This window comes from Bufo bufo, chromosome 7, assembly GCF_905171765.1.
Source record: "Bufo bufo chromosome 7, aBufBuf1.1, whole genome shotgun sequence".
Lineage (NCBI taxonomy): Eukaryota > Metazoa > Chordata > Amphibia > Anura > Bufonidae > Bufo > Bufo bufo.
In genome coordinates, this window is record NC_053395.1 from 65700560 (window position 1) to 65717347 (window position 16788).

The following is a 16788-nucleotide window of genomic DNA, read 5'->3' on the forward strand; positions in this document are numbered from 1 at the left end:
TATGGAAGATATAGCAACCAGAGGAAAGTGTTGTTCGGTTGCCAGAAGATATAGCAGCCAGAGGAAAGTGTTCTTCGGCTGGAGCAGGAGCCACAAAAGGAAAGTAGCTTGTAGAGCACCAGGACTCCATGCTAATTTACTTTACTGAGTTTCAGGAGGGAGACAACAGTCGAAGGCACCCCAATTCAAGGATACCAAAACTGGCCAAAAGTCTAGTAACCAGACCCAAACAGAGTTTAGCACAGCAGAGAAAAAGAAAGCAGTTATTAAGCAAGCCTGTCAGCCCAGCAGAGAAAGAGAGAAAGCAGAATAATAGTTTGCCTGCCAGTTTATGCCAAAGCCTGCTGGGAACAAGAGAAAGCCTGAATGTAATAAAAGCCTGAATATTATTCTGGAATTAGGTTTACCCAAGTAAAGCTGCTGTTAAAGTTTACCAAGGTCTGGACTCGATTTATTCTCCAACATTACTATTCCCCTTTATTTGCATCAGAGCCTAAGCCTGGGGTCCCGTTGTGTCCAGGTAGGAGCACCGTGACACATATAGCCGCACCACACCACTAGGCATTCCTCTAAACCTGGGACTCAATAAGGGGGGGGCACACGGCAATGGCAACAAATCAGTTTTCCTAAAATGGCGGACGCACATGTTAGAAAGTGAAAGTAAGTGTAGCGGAAATAAGCCTGGGAATACAAGATCACCCAAAATGCCGTGCAGCCGGCCAATCCGAAGGTAGCCACCCCCCTGTGATGTCAAAGCTAGGCAGAGCCCTATAAAACCCTGATCCACCATTTTCCTGTGAGCTGAGCATAGGGAGACACATAACAAAATGCTCATGCACTAGGGACAGTGTTGCTGAAAATGATTAATAGAATAATATTAGAGAGGGAGAGTGCATGGAGAGTGAGGGAGACAGCTGAACTACTGACTGCTACAATTTATTGCTGTGTACATAAGTGCGCAGTGCACCAAGAGTCAGAGTTAATCTGTTCTGTTAGCTATAGAGTTACTGTTTCAATATTACAGGCCACTGTTACTGGCAAGTCTAATTTATATCCATATACATAAGTGTGCAGGGCACCAATATTCATAGCTAATATGTTCTGTTAGCTGTAGAATTGCTGTGCATCAGTATTACAAGCCGCTTTAAGGCTACATTCACACGTCCGCAATGTGTTTTGCGGAAACATGGAGTCACGGATCCGCAAAACACGGAAAGCGGCAATGTGCGTTCCGCATTTTGCGGACCGCACATTGCCGACATAATAGAATATGCCTGTTCTTGTCCGCAATTGCGGACAAGAATAGGACATGTTCTATTTTTTTGCGGAAACGGAAGCACGGATGCTGAAGTGCGGATCCGCAAATGTGGATGCGGACAGCACATTCCGTCCCCATAGAGAATGAATGGGTCCGCACCCTTTCAGCAAAATTGCGGAAAGGATGCGGACACATTTTGCGGACGTGTGAATGGAGCCTTACTGGCAAGTCCAATATATCGCTGTGTACAGAAATGTGTAGTGCACCAAGATTCATAGCTACTCCATTCTGTTAGTTGTAGAGCTACTGCGCGTCAGTATTACAGACAGTAGTAGAGGTCTGCTGCAAACTCCTTTAGGCATGCAACTATCGATTATGACAGTCGGGTGGGAGCACATTTTGTGAGAGGTCAGGGATGTCCGCAAGAGACAGGTGAGGGTGACACAAGTAACATGCAAACATATGTAGATGATGATGTAGCAGATTGCATGTGGGAGCCGGGTGTAGATGGGGCATTTTCATCAGGGGGCAAGGGTGGCAGCGTGCCTATGAGACAGCTGGGTGGAAGATCTGGAGCCAAACACAGGAGGGGTACACCGTCTGCTACTTGGGAGACTACCTGTGAGGTACACACTGGCAGTGCACAGGTTCATAAAAGCAGCGGCAAACAGGCATCATGCAGTGGTGAAAGGAAAATGCGATACTCGACAGTGTGGGAATATTTCGCACAGTTACTGGGGGACATTAGCAAGGCGCTATGCAGGATGTGTGCACAGAAAATGAGGTGTGGCCAGAGCGCTAATGTTGGCTCTGTGTTAACACATGGATCATCATCATAAAATGGGGAGGGAAAACCGTGCCACTCATTCAGTCTAACAGCCTAATGCTGCATCTCCCACCGGCCAGCGCCCCCTCTCCGTCAACGTCAGCAGAAGGAAGCTGTCGTTCCTACCCATTGACTTCAATGTCGTCCATCTGTTGTTCCTGATGCTCCTCCATGTTACTTGTTTCGACAGCAATCACTGAGATGATTGCAAAGAGAAAACAGTATGCGTGCACTCATCATTCAATGTGCTCCTGGCCAAGTTGCTGGTACTACAGGCCCTCCCTTTCCATGTAGATGACTCTGCGCCAATGTCCTCCTCTGCCCAGCTTGTCCTCAGCTGCCCCTCTACGCACCCCTCTACAAAGCAGATCCTGGTCAGCCCCGCTCAGTTCATGTTTTAACCAGATTGCTATAATCTCTCCTTGCAATGTAGTCTGCAAAAAGGATGTTGCCATAACCTTTGTGTATCCGATACCGACACATGGGTCATTCATTTATGTGCTGGAATTAACATCCCATTTGACTTCATGTGGTGAGTGTCATGGACTGTGTATTCGACCTGTAATAGCTTTCTAGGACAAGTGTGTTTCAAGAGTCTAGCCCACTGGGTCCTAAAAGCCCCACTACACAGCTATAAACTAGGGGTATGTCGAATATACATGCAATCAATCGTTAGCCGTTTAAGTCAGTAGCTCTACAATCAGCATTGTAAGTGCACTCCTAGCAATTTCAAATGGAAGAAAACCTCTGAGAGACAGGGTTTCTCAAACAACCCATTGCCCATCTGACCAATTCATTTAAAGGATGACCACATTGTAGAACTCCATTTCACTTGAATTTGGAAGGTAAGTGGTCTAAGTTCAAGCGGTTGTCCAGAATTAGAAATAAGGGTTTGCATTTTTTCTCAGAAACAGTGCCACTCTTACTCATGGGCTGAGTCTGGTATTGTGGTGGATCCATATTCAAAGGAATAGAGATACTACACCGGATATAACCTAAAGAAATGAGAGGTGCTGTTTTGGGAATATCTAAATCTGGAGATCCCCTTTAACCTTTTTGTGTTTTTATTTAGCACTGATGACAGGTGTGCTTTAACCCTTTCAGAACACAACCTATTTTTAGTTTTTCATTTTAATTTTTTTTCTCCCCACCTTCCAAGCCTTTATACATAGTATGAGGGGTTGCATTTTGTGGGATAAGTTGTATTTTGTAATGGGATCATATAATTTACCAGATCTTGTATTAGAAAATAGGAAAGAGTTCTTTGGGTGAAATTGAAAAAAAAATGCAATTTTGTAATAGTTTTTTAGGTTTTGTTTTGATGGCACTTCACCGTTATTACACAACATCCTTATTCTGTGGGTCAGTATAAATACAGTGATACAAAATTTATATAGCTTTTTTTTTATTTTACTACTTTAAGGCTACTTTCACACTAGCGTTTTTGCTGGATTCGGCAGGGTTCAGCAAAAACGCTTCCGTTACTCATAATAATACAACCGTCTGCATCCGTTATGAACGGATCTGGTTGTATTATTTTTAACATAGCCAAGACGGATCCGTCATGAACTCCATTGAAAATTTATGGAAGATGAATCCGTTTTCTATTGTGTCAGATTGTGTCAGAGAAAATGGATCCGTCACCATTGACTTGCATTGTGGGTCATGACGGATCCATCTTGCGCTGCATCCCAGGACACGGCATGCTGCGGTTTGCTCTCTGGTATAAGAATGGAACGGAATGCATTTTGGAGTATTCCGTTCTGTTCAGTTACGTCTTGTACCCATTGACAATGAATGGGGACAAAACTGAAGCGTTTTTTTCCGGTACTGAGACCCTATGACGGATCTCAATATCGGAAAATAGAAACGCTAAAAAGATAACCTTTAAAACATTTTTTATGCATCACCATATTTTCATAATCATAACTTTTTTTATATTTCCGTCTACAGTTCTGTGTGAGGGCTTGTTTTTGCACTGAGCTGTCGTTTTTATCGGTATAGTTTTGGAGCACGTACATTTTCTATTATGGCGTTCACTGCACACTGCATTCACCCTCTGTCTAACCGCTCAGATGTCACAGTTACTATTTACCATGGCATCTGAGGGTTCAAATAATTGGAATTGAAGTTATCTCCGATGCCGGTCATTGTGGCAGGTCTCAGTTGAATGGCATTATACAGCCGAACCCGGTGTGTATGGTGCGTGCAGGCTCAGTTTGTGAGCCTGCTTCATACATTCACAGCGCACAAAGGATGAACAGTTACACCCTCGTGCCTGTCTTTATTCTCTGGCCCATTAGAAAAGTTAATGAGGTAAACTGTAGTGACAGTAATCTTCTTACCAGTGACTATATTTGTGAGTTATGACCTACCTTCTGATCCTCAGCTGTGACCAACACTCTGCCACTTAAACTGTCACAGGATAGGAAGTCAGTTACTTTTTTATTCATTCCTATGAGACTGACATTAAGGCTTCCATATGAATACATGGCTTCCTGTCTACCCATAAGATGCTGTGTTACGTGGAGAGTCAGAGTGTTGGTCACATGACACAGATGAGGATTAGAAGGAAGGTTATAATGCACAAATGCAGCCACTGGTAAGAAGATTACCTTCACTAGAGTTTACATCATGTATCTTTCTAACAGGTCAGAGAATAAAAAAAATTGTGTGAGTGCTTCTTTAAGTAAAGATGTTAATCTAAGCTTTGCCAGATATGGTTTGTATTATTTATGTGCTACAAAGTCTAGCCTAGCAGACATATGGCTCATGCACACAAACATATTTTCTTTCCATGTCCGTTCAATTTTTTTGTGGACCGTATGCGTAACCATTCATTTCAAGGGGTCCGCAAAAAAAAAAAACAGAAGGTACTCCGTGTGCATTCCGTTTCCGTATGTCCGTATTTCCGTTCCACAAAAAAATAGAACATGTCCTATTATTGTCCGCATTACAGACAAGGATAGTATTGTTCTATTAGTGACCAGCTGTTCTGTTCCGCAAAATACGGAATGCACATGGACGTCATCCGTTTTTTTTTTTTTGCTGATCTGTTTTTGCGGACCACAAAATACATATGGTCGTGTGCATGAGCCCTTATAAAATCTGCAATTTTATCCACAGTTCTCTTTAGTTGTCTAAATATAAACTTAGACATTGATATATTACATAGGGAGAAAATGAATACACAAGATACAAAAAAGAAATATACAATGGAAAATAAATGTGACCGTATAAAAATAAATCTTCAGGGGACTAGAGCTGCATTCTCCCCCGAGGCACGATCCCATACAATACTGACACTATTAAGATGACTGACTCATCCCACAAATTTGCTCGGTAGAGTTATGTGTATTCATACAGGCAATGATTACATTAAGACATTAATCTGCAATTATTAAGTAAATGGAAATAAATGCAGTCTACAGACAAAAGCCTAATCAGCATTAGGGCTTTATCAATAAAGCATTTAGTATAGGGGTGCCAATTCTCTAAAAAACAAGTGCAAAAAATAGTTTTTTTCATTGTTTCTGCCATATTGTACTTAAATGGTGCAATATTTACATTTTCTTAAGGTATCTAATATGTACAATGTTGACGAAACTCATAAATTGCACTAGTGAAAAATGAATGACCTTGCCTTAGGATAGGCCATCCATATTAGATTTGGGTCTGACGCTCAGAACCCCTGGCCCGTCAACTGCTTGAAGGGGTTGGAGTGTTCAGGTAATCCTCGACCCTATTCATTGGTACTTCTCAATGCCTTACTTTTCTGCGCTTGGCATTGCAGCTTTGTCTTCCTTTATTTTTCAATTTTTAACCCCATTAATATGTCTTTTGCCCATAAGTGAATATATATACAGTCCTGATCAAAAGTTTAAGACCACTTGAAAAATGGCAAAAAATCATATTTTACATTGTTGGATCTTAACAAGGTTCCAAGTAGAGCTTCAACATGCAACAAGAAGAAATGAGAGTGAGACAAAACATTTTTTGGATATTAACAAGGTTCCAAGTAGAGCTTCAACATGCAACAAGAAGAAATGAGAGTGAGACAAAACATTTTTTGAGCATTCAATTAATAGAAAATAACAATTAAACTGAAACAGGCTGTTTTTCAGCTGATCCAAATTTTAGGACCACATGACTTTAAAAGGCCAAATCTGTGCAAAGATGTGGATTCATTGTCATTTTCTGTCAGGAAGTCACACATTGTGATGGCAAAGGCAAAAAAACTCTCCCTTTTTGAAATTGGTCGGGTTGTTGAACTGCATAAGCAGGGTCTCTCACAGCGCGCCATCGCTGCTGAGGTGGGACGCAGTAAGACAGTCATTTGGAATTTCTTAAATGATCCTGAGGGTTATGGAACAAAAAAGTCAAGTGGAAGACCCCAAAAAATGTCATCAGCACTGAGCCGGAGGATCCAATTGGCTGTCCGTCAAGACACTAGACGATCCTCGACCCAAATTAAGACCCTTACTGGTGCTGACTGCAGCCCCATAACCATCAGATGGCATCTGAGACTGAAGGGCTTCAAAAACAAAAAACGTCTTCAAAGACCTCGTCTCCTTGAACGTCACAGAACTGCTCGTTTGGACTTTGCAAGAGAGCACTAAACATGGGACATTCAAAGGTGGAAGAAAGTTTTATTCTCTGATAAGATTTTTTTTTACCTTGATGGTCCTGATGGTTTCCAACGTTACTGGCATGACAAGCAGATCCCACCTAAGAAGTTTTCTACGCGCCACAGTGGAGGGGGCGCCATAATGGTCTGGGGTGCTTTTTCCTTCAGTGGAACAATGGAGCTTCAGGAAGTGGAGGGGCGTCAAACGGCCGCTGGCTATGTTCAGATGTTGCAGAGAGCAATCCTCATGACTGGGGGCCCTCGTCTGTGTGGTAACCACTGGGTTTTTCAACAGGACAAAGCTACAGTACACAATGCCAGCAGGACAAGGGACTTCTTCCAGGAGAATAACATCACTCTTTTGGCCCATCCTGTGTGTTCCCCTGATCTAAATCCAATTGAGAACCTTTGGGGATGGATGGCAAGGGAAGTTTACAAAAATGGACAACAGTTCCAGACAGTAGATGGCCTTCGTGCGGCCGTCTACTGTCTGGAACTGTTGTCCATTTTTGTAAACTTCCCTTGCCATCCATCCCCAAAGGTTCTCAATTGGATTTAGATCAGGGGAACACGCAGGATGGGCCAAAAGAGTGATGTTATTCTCCTGGAAGAAGTCCCTTGTCCTGCTGGCATTGTGTACTGTAGCTTTGTCCTGTTGAAAAACCCAGTGGTTACCACACAGACGAGGGCCCTCAGTCATGAGGAACCTTGGAGAAATGTTCCCACTCACCTCATGGAAACGCTTGCATCAAGCATGCCGAAACAAATTTTGGAAGTGATCAACAATAACGGCGGAGCTACTCATTACTGAGTTTATGTTTGGAAGTTGGATTTCTGTTTTGGGGGGGTTTAGTTTTTTTTTGGAGGTGTGGTCCTAAACTTTTGATCAGCTGAAAAACAGCCTGTTTCAGTTTATTTGTTGTTTTCATTAAATTGAATGCTCAAATGTCTCACTCCCATTTCTTCTTGTTGCATGTTAAAGCTCTACTTGGAACCTTGTTAAGATCCAGCCATGCTAAATATGATTTTTTGCCATTTTTCAAGTGGTCTTAAACTTTTGATCAGGACTGTATATGCACAAATGCTAATATTAGGTACCGTAGTTTATCTGAAAATAATAAAATGTTTTGGCAGAATGTATTAGAAATCATGATTATGCAAATGTGAAAACTCTTTTTGGAATAAATCAGATCACAATGCTGGTTGTATTGAGAACTAGTCCACACAGACTACATTCGTTTCTATGCGTAGTGTTGAATGTTTGTACTAAGACATGATACATAAAAAAAAAAAATTCACTAACCCCTTATTCACGTAATTCTATTGACAATTTTATTGGGATGCCTTGACTCGCCCTACTTGGAAATAACCTACTATTCTTCTACTGCCTAGAATTCAAGCCTTCAAAGCACCTTAATGCCAATGAGCAAATTGATTCAAAAATTTGGTGATTTGATCAGATTTTTTTTTACAAATTCCAATTTTATGTGATTTGCATTGGGATAGTCAAGGAGATAGAGAAAAAGAGAGAGGGGCAGATTTATCATAGACTGGCGATGTAGGCTGGTCTATGTTAACCAGGCACACTGCCAGATACTGCACCTTATCTGCGCCCCTGGCTGGCATAGATTTCAGTATTCTTTTATGCCAGAAAAAAGTGGCCCCTCCTCCTCTCCACCCTCACCATGCTCCCTTTTTGGGAAAGTGGGAAAGTGGCAAGGCTGGAAGGATAAACCAGTGAAAAAGTTGCAAAAATGCAGTTTGTGACTTTCATGCCAGTTTTCTGGTGTAACTTAATGATAAATCTGCCCAGAGACTTTTCCAGGCACTTATGATTCCGCTCAAATTTATTCAGACCCCAATCGAATTAGACAGTTGATTTGGCCGAATCGGAACAGAATCAAATTTTAGGAAATTTGTTCGTCTCTGGTTGTTACAATGTAGCAGCACACTAGTTGCATGACATATTGGTACTTATTATACATGTTCATTCAGATAAATTTTTAATGGAAGCACTTGCAGCAGCCAACTGATTGATGTGAGGCTTCTTTATTCCCTGATGTTTAGCTGTTTTTGCCAGGGAAAGCCATGTCTGTCACAGTGAAGGATTTTTCATGTAATGTGTGTGCCACCAGTGCTGGAGATGCACTTATATATCCATTCTAACTCATAGAGGTGGAGGAGTCCCCGAGTGGGGCACCGTTTCTTAAAGATTCGTACATGAGGCCTCATAAGACACCTCCTTTAAGGGCTCATTCTGATGACCATATATTTGTGTCTGCATCCGTTCTGCAATGTTGTGGAACAGATGCGGACCATTCATTTCAAAGGAGCCACAAAGGATGCGGACTGCACACTATATGCTGCCCACATCCGTACTTCCGTTCCGTGACCCCACATGTAACTGACGTTCTTCTCTTTCTTTTATAAGCCTGTCTGCTCCCTTGAGAAGGTTAAAAACTGTTACACAACACTTTTAACAGTTTATTACAGATGTTCGAGCATTATACTGTATGTACTAGAATCTACAGAACAGCTTTATTGACTCTTCAAAGCATAAACTGAATCATTCATTTGATTTCCATGGAAACACATCATAAACTGACACATAATTTACAAAGTTCTAAAATCCTATAATCATCTAAAACTGCATCTCCTAGAGGGATTAATAGGGAATCAGAAGTAGATAATCAGATTAGATTTGGATCAGATTTTCTTCTTAATAAATACATCTTGGAAATTAACTCCAATCTGGTTTTCTGCACATATTATGTCAAGCTGATATCCATATTCTATAAGATCGTGCCTCGTGTTAAATGCATATAAAATAGATCTGAGATTCCATATGTCATATTTAAAATCTATTTTACAGAGTTAATCACTCTTTATGGATTAAGTCCAGATCTTGGCAATACCGACCATTTATCAAGGGTATTAGAATATAAGCGCTACTGCATGGTGTGATCAAAGACCTCTTATACGCAGCGTGTTCCCTAACCACAGGGAATGTAAAGAATTATCAGTCTTACACACAGTCATACCCACCACCATCTAATCCATACTTTCTACTGACATTGATATTCATGGAAAATATTGTCCTGTTTCATGTCTTTGCATAATTAAGATTAAAAGCACATGTACAGACATAAGTCATATTTATCCACCTGTAAAATACAGATAAATACAGAAATATTTTTAGGTTAATGAAGGAAGGTTTATATTAGTGTCACGGCTAAGGAAGGTAGAGAGGAAGTGCACCCCCTATACATGTCCTCCAAGCAGGATATGTTGGCTAATTCTCAATTTTACACCAGTACGAGGGTTAGTAAGACCGCAGAGTGCACCTGTCTTTGTTTTTGTTATGTTATTTTGATTGCTTATCACATCCACACAATTGCTATCCTGTGTAGGATGTCCATTGTGGTACTTGTGGTCCGCTGCAGGCATCCTCCATTGTATGCATTTTTGCTGGGGATTGCCATTAGCAACGGGCCACAAGTGCAGGATCTGCCCCCCCCCCCCCCCCCCGGTATAGATGCACCACTGCATATGGGGTTGAGCACTTCCTGCTTTTTAATACCATGCCAATTTGTAGCACCCCCTAAACTGCCACCCTCAACCCTGTCCCTGCCTACTTGCACCACCCGCCCTAGGTGACGGGGCAGAACTGGGCGACGGTCCCTGACCTACGTAAGTGTAAAGCAGAGCGAACAGAGAAAGAGAGGAACAGACAGCCAAGGCAGAAGGCGGTACACAAGACTAAGGCAAACGGATAGACAGGGAGGTAGATAAGACAACAGTACCCAGTGATGGGAAAGGCAATGGCGGGTCAACTAGCCGAGGTCGGTCCGGTAGGTCACATTAATACAAGGGATGAGGCAGGAGACGAAATCCGAGAACGAGCCAAGGTCAAATCCGAGAGATAGAGTAGGTACCAATGGAGCGGGCAATGCGAGGTCAGGAAACAAACAAGGTCATTACCAGAGGTCAAGTAGGAAGCAATAATAATAGTACACACAGCCCTAGAGACGAAAATCACAGGCAACCTGTAGCCAGCAGGCCGCCTGTATTTATAGTGGGGAGTGAGGGTCATGTGACGTGGCAAGCGTCACATGACCGACAGACAGACAAATTGACGCTCAAGGCAGACCTAGGAGCAGGGAGCCTCCCAGCTAGCAAAGCCGCCCTGATAATGAGGCCAAACACAGATCCTCGCTCCCGAAGCTAAGCAGCAGGTCTGCGGTTGATGTGAGACCGAGTGCGCCTTCGGCGCCCCGTTACAATTAGCTTTTCAATTTTAGGTTGTTGCTTTGTTACCTTAATTATCACATTTTGATTATTTTTTAACATTTCACAGTTATAGAAAACCACAGAACCAGTAAGCTCTCCTGACAAAGTCTAGTTTAGTAGGTACTTGCCTTCTCCATAAAATAATCCCGGAGCATCTTGGGCAGCACTGTGGTTGGTGATTGCATTACTAGGGTCCTAGGTTCAGAGGTGACCAAGAACAAACTATGCATGGAGTTTGTATGTTCTCCTTGTGTTTGTATGGTTTCCAATAGAAATATAGGCTGGCTCACAGTATTTTTGCAATAATTTTTTTTATTAATACACTAAATCAAACTGACTTTGTATCATCATATCAGCATGCATACATGAATAAATGTGTAAATATAGGTATATACCGTATATACTCGAGTATAAGCCGACCCGAGTATAAGCCGAGCCCCTAATTTTACCTCAAAAAATTGGGAAAAATTATTGACTCGAGTATAAGACTAGGGTGGGAAATGCAGCTATAATGCAGAGTGTATGTGTATATAATGCACACACTCTACATTATATACACACATCTGCAAGAGGGTGACTCCCTGTATTTAATGCAGAGTGTGTGCATTATATACACACACACTCTGCATTAAATACAGGGAGCCATCCACAGATCTCCCCCCTAAACAGTGCCATCCATGATGGCACTGTTTAGGGGAGGGGATATCTGTGGATGGCACTGTAGGGGGATCTGTGGATGGCACTGCCATCCACAGATCCCCCTACAGTGCCATCCACAGATCCCCCTACAGTGCCATCCACAGATCCCCCTACAGTGCCATCCACAGATCCCCCTACAGTGCCATCCACAGATCTCCCTACAGTGCCATCCACAGATCCCCCTACAGTGCCATCCACAGATCCCCCTACAGTGCCATCCACAGATCCCCCTACAGTGCCATCCACAGATCTCCCTACAGTGCCATCCACAGACCCCCCTACAGTGCCATCCACAGATCTCCCTACAGTGCCATCCACAGATCCCCCTACAGTGCCATCCACAGATCCCCCTCCCCGACGCTCACAGCAGTATTCTTACTTTGTCTTTGCTCCGGTAATACAGGCAGTGCGGGGATTTTTGTGCTCAAAAAGCCTCCTCGTCTTATACTCGAGTCTAGGTCTTAGCTCCGGGGGGCGGCGCTCACTCACTGACGTCACGCACCTTCTCCCACTAGGCGGCGCAGGCGCGTGACGTCAGTGAGTGAGCGCCGCCCCCCGGAGCTAAGACCTAGACTCGAGTATAAGACGAGGAGGCTTTTTGAGCACAAAAATATGTGCCAAAAAACTCGTCTTATACTCGAGTATATACGGTAAGTGCGGAGCTCACGCACAATCCTATATATCTGGAGTACTCCTAATAGGACCAAATGGCTAAAGTGAGGCTGCAAGAAATATTCAAATAGATCGCTTGTATGTCCAGGACATGAATGGCAAATTGCCAGATGATTGAAACAAAAGTTCAAAGGTTTCAAGAACGTCCTTGCTGTGATTCCCACAAAAAGAGGCTCTGTATTCAGATAGCCTGTAACAGATCGTAACCGCAATTATTCGGCAATGCTCCACTTACTTTTTTACTTGCGGAGCAAGATTTCAGACCAGCTCGTTCAGCGTCTCATGTGTCCAGCCAGGTAATCAATCGCTGGTTTAGTGACGCCGGCGCCTGAAGCCGTCAGACCAACGGAAGCTGGTTGAGCTGTGCTGAGCTGGTAATTGCCTGAACCTGTCAGGCCAGCGGCAAAAGATGTAACAAGGTTTTACCTTGATTTGCGGCAATGGTAAATATGCCAGCCCGGATTTAGTCCACTTTGTAAGTAGTTATTTCACCCTAAGGACCAGGCCATTTTTTGCAAATATGACCAGTGTCACTTTAAGTGGTGATAACTTTAAAATGCTTTGACTTATCCAGGCCATTCTGAGACCGTTTTTTCGTCACATATTGTACTTCATGACACTGGTAAAATGAAGTAAAAAAAATGTATTTTTATTTATAAAAAAATACCAAATTTATCAAACATTTGTAAAAAAAATTGCAAATTTCGAAGTTTCAATTTCTCTACTTCTATAATACATAGTAATAACTCCAAAAATAGTTATTACTTTACATTCCCCATATGTCTACTTCATGTTTGGATCATTTTTGGAATGATATTTTATTTTTTGAGGATGTTACAAGGCTTAGAAGTTTAGAAACAAATCTTGAAGATTTTCAGAAATTTTCAAAAACCAAATTTTTAGGGACTAGTTCAGGTCTGAAGTCACTTTGTGAGGCTTATATAATAGAAACCACCCAAAAATGCCAAACCCTTGCTTTGTTACTGGAAAAAATGGATTAAAATGGAAAATTTGCCCAAAAATCTAAATTCTGAAATTTCATCTCCATTTGCCAATAACTCTTGTGGAACACCTAAAGGGTTAACGACATTTGTAAAATAAGTTTTGGATACCTTGAGGGGTGTCGTTTCTTAGATGGGGTCGCTTTTATGGAGTTTTTACTCTAGGGGTGCATCAGGGGGGCTTCAAATGGGACATGGTGCCAAAAAAAAAGGCCATCAAAATCTGCCTTCCAGAAACCATACGGCATTCCTTTCCTTCTGCGCCCTGCCGTTTGGTCATACAGCAGTTTACGACCACATATGGGGTGTTTCTGTAAACTGCAGTATGAGGCTAATAAATATAAAGTTTTGTTTGGCTGTTAACCCTTACTTTGTTATTGGAAAAAAAGCGGATTAAAATGGAAAATTTGCCCAAAAATTGCTTTTTTTGGCACCGTTTTAATTTTGTTATTTTTACCGTGCTCATCTGAGGGGTTAGGGGGCTATTTTTATAGAGCAGATTCTTACGGACGCGACGATACCTAATGTGTCTACTTTTTTAATTTATTTAAGTTTTACTAAATAATATTTTTATCTATGTTTTACACTATATTATCTTTTCATAAACGAAAAAAAACCTTTTTAGTATCTCCATAGTCTAAGAGGCTTTTTTTTGTTTTTAGCTGATTATCTTAGGTAGGGGCTCATTTTTTGTGGGATGAGAGGACAGTTTTATTGGCGCTATTTTGGGGGGCATATGACTTTTTGATCGCTTACTATTACAATTTTTGTGATGTAAGGTGACAATTTTTTATTTTTTTTGCACCGTTTTTTTTTTTTTTTTTTTTTACCGTGTTCATCTGAGGGGTTGGGTTAGCAGATTATTACGGACAGAATATTACGGACGCGAGGATACCTAATATGTCTACTTTTTTAATTTATTTAAGTTTTACTAAATAATATTTTTGAACATTTGGAAAGTGTTGGCCAGGGACGATCCGGGCGCCTACAGTTCCTGAGGTACTCCGGCCTGCTCTTTCCCGGATAAGGGCCTTGAGGACTGCCTCATAGAACTGAAGGAATGTCCCTGTGTTGCCAGCGCTCCGGGACAGCACAAAAGAGTTGTAAAAGGCAACCTGCAGCAAGTAGACTGCAACTTTTTTGTACCATGCCCGGGTTTTGCGCATGGCGTTATATGGCTTGAGGACTTGATCAGAGAGATCAACTCTAACCATATACCGATTGTAGACGACGATAAAATCGGGCTTGAGGACCGTTGCCGCTGTACTTCGCACAGGGACAGGGGTGATGCCGTTACCATGAGTTGTGGACAGTACAAGGACATCCCTCTTGTCCTTATATCTGACCAGCAACAGGTTTCCAGTGGTAAGGGCAGAGGTCTCACCCCTGGGGATAGGTACCTGGAGGGGGTAGGTAGGGAAGCCACGTTGATTTTTCCGCACGGTCCCACAAGCGGACGTGGATCTGGCGTACAGGTGGTAACCCTTATGTGGGTGCATAAGGTCCCACACAAGTTTCCCGCTAACACCCAGAGTGGGGGGACATTCTGGGGGTTGAATACGGGAATCTCGCCCCTCGTACACACGAAACTTGTAAGTGTACCCTCAGGTACTCTCACAAAGTTTGTACAGCTTAATGCCATACCTCGCCCGCTTTGAGGGGACATACTGGTGGAAAATGAGTCTCCCCTTGAACGCAATGAGATACTCATCTACCGCGACCTCCCTTCCAGGTACATAGGCCTGTACAAATTTGGCCCCAAAGTGATCGATGACCGGCCTGATTTTGTACAGGCGGTCATAGGCAGGATCACCTTGGGGGGGACATGCTGCATTATCTGCATATTGCAGGCATTTCCGGATGGCCTCAAACCAGGTACGTGTCATGGCCGTACTGTAAAGTGGGGCCTGGTAGAGGACGTCCCCACTCCAGTAATGCCTGACACTAGGTTTCTTGACTAGGCCCATATGCAGCACAAGGCCCCAAAATGTCCTCATCTCGGCTGCACTGACCGTAGTCTAGCCACCGGGCCTAGCCCGGGTTTTGAGCAACAAACTGTTGGGCGTACAGGTTTGTTTGCTCCCCCATTAGATTTGCAAAGTGGTCACTGAAAAAAAGACTAAAAAAATCGTATTCAGTGAAGCCCACTGTGGAAATCTGGATTCCTGATTGACCTTCAAAATCAGGAATCACGGGCTCATAACGCTCTGGGGTACACCAGACAAGTTCACCGGCAGGGGGCTCCGGTGGTTTTAACTGGTGGGCCGGAAAACTAGTACGAGCCCCAGAGCTGCTCATACTAGGGTGGGCCACAGGGTCCCCAGCATGGCGGTCCCCTTGCTCCGCCGCCTTGGGGGCTCATCATCATCGCTAGATGATGAGGAGGATGCGGATGACAAAAAAAAAGTGGGGTCATCCTCGTCCTCACTGGGACTCTCGGACTGGGAGGCAAGCTGGGCGTATGCCTCCTCGGACGAGAACATCCGGCGGGCCATAGGGGAGTGTGTGTCTGCGTGTGTGTGTGCGTGCGTGTGTGTGGGGGCACAGGTGTTCGCAAACTCACCCTAAACCTAACAGACAAAAAAAAAAAGACTAACTAAAAAAATATTCAAAATCGATGATCAACCGTCCGAAGTTGATCAGCGGTGAGGTGTGCAATGCGCTAACAGTGGCCGGATGCTAAGAGTGCCGGCCACAGTCAGCGCACGAAAAAAAAAAATATATAAAATACCTGCACCCCAAAAAAGTTGTGGGGGGGGCAGGAGGGCAAGCTGCAGCACCCCTGGGGTGTCTAGGGTCACACAGCTGTGCTGTGGATCCCAGACACCCATATTAGTGTGATGCAACCAAAGCTGTTTTTTTTTCTTTTCTTCAACTAACTTTCCCTAAATATCCCTGCCTAATCTAACTTGTCCCTAGCCTTTCCCTAAATACCTGGGGGTACTGGGGCACAGATGGGGTGCTGGCTGGAGATCGTGCAGCTCTGGATCCGACGTGCAGCTCCTGGACACAAAAGGAGGAGGAGATAATTGCGATAATTTGAATGACCCGCCCGCCCAGCCGACCAATGAGAGCGATCCTGAGAGGTGATGTCACCATCACCTCTCAGGATCGCAGGTTGGTGATTGGTGGTGTATTATCACACCACCGATCACCATTCTGTTCTGGGTTATCGGGTCCCCAGAGACCCGAATAACCCGGAAACACAGCAGACCACAGGTCTGAATTGAATTGCTGTGATCGCCTACACGGGGGGGTCACAGGACCTCGCATTTAGCCAAGGTGCCTGCTCAATGATTTGAGCAGGCACCGGGTTCCGATCACCGCCCGCCGAGCGGTACCGGTACGTCCTGTGTCCTTAAGGATCGGGAAATCAGGGCGTACCGTTATGCCCTATGTCTGGAACAGGGTAAAG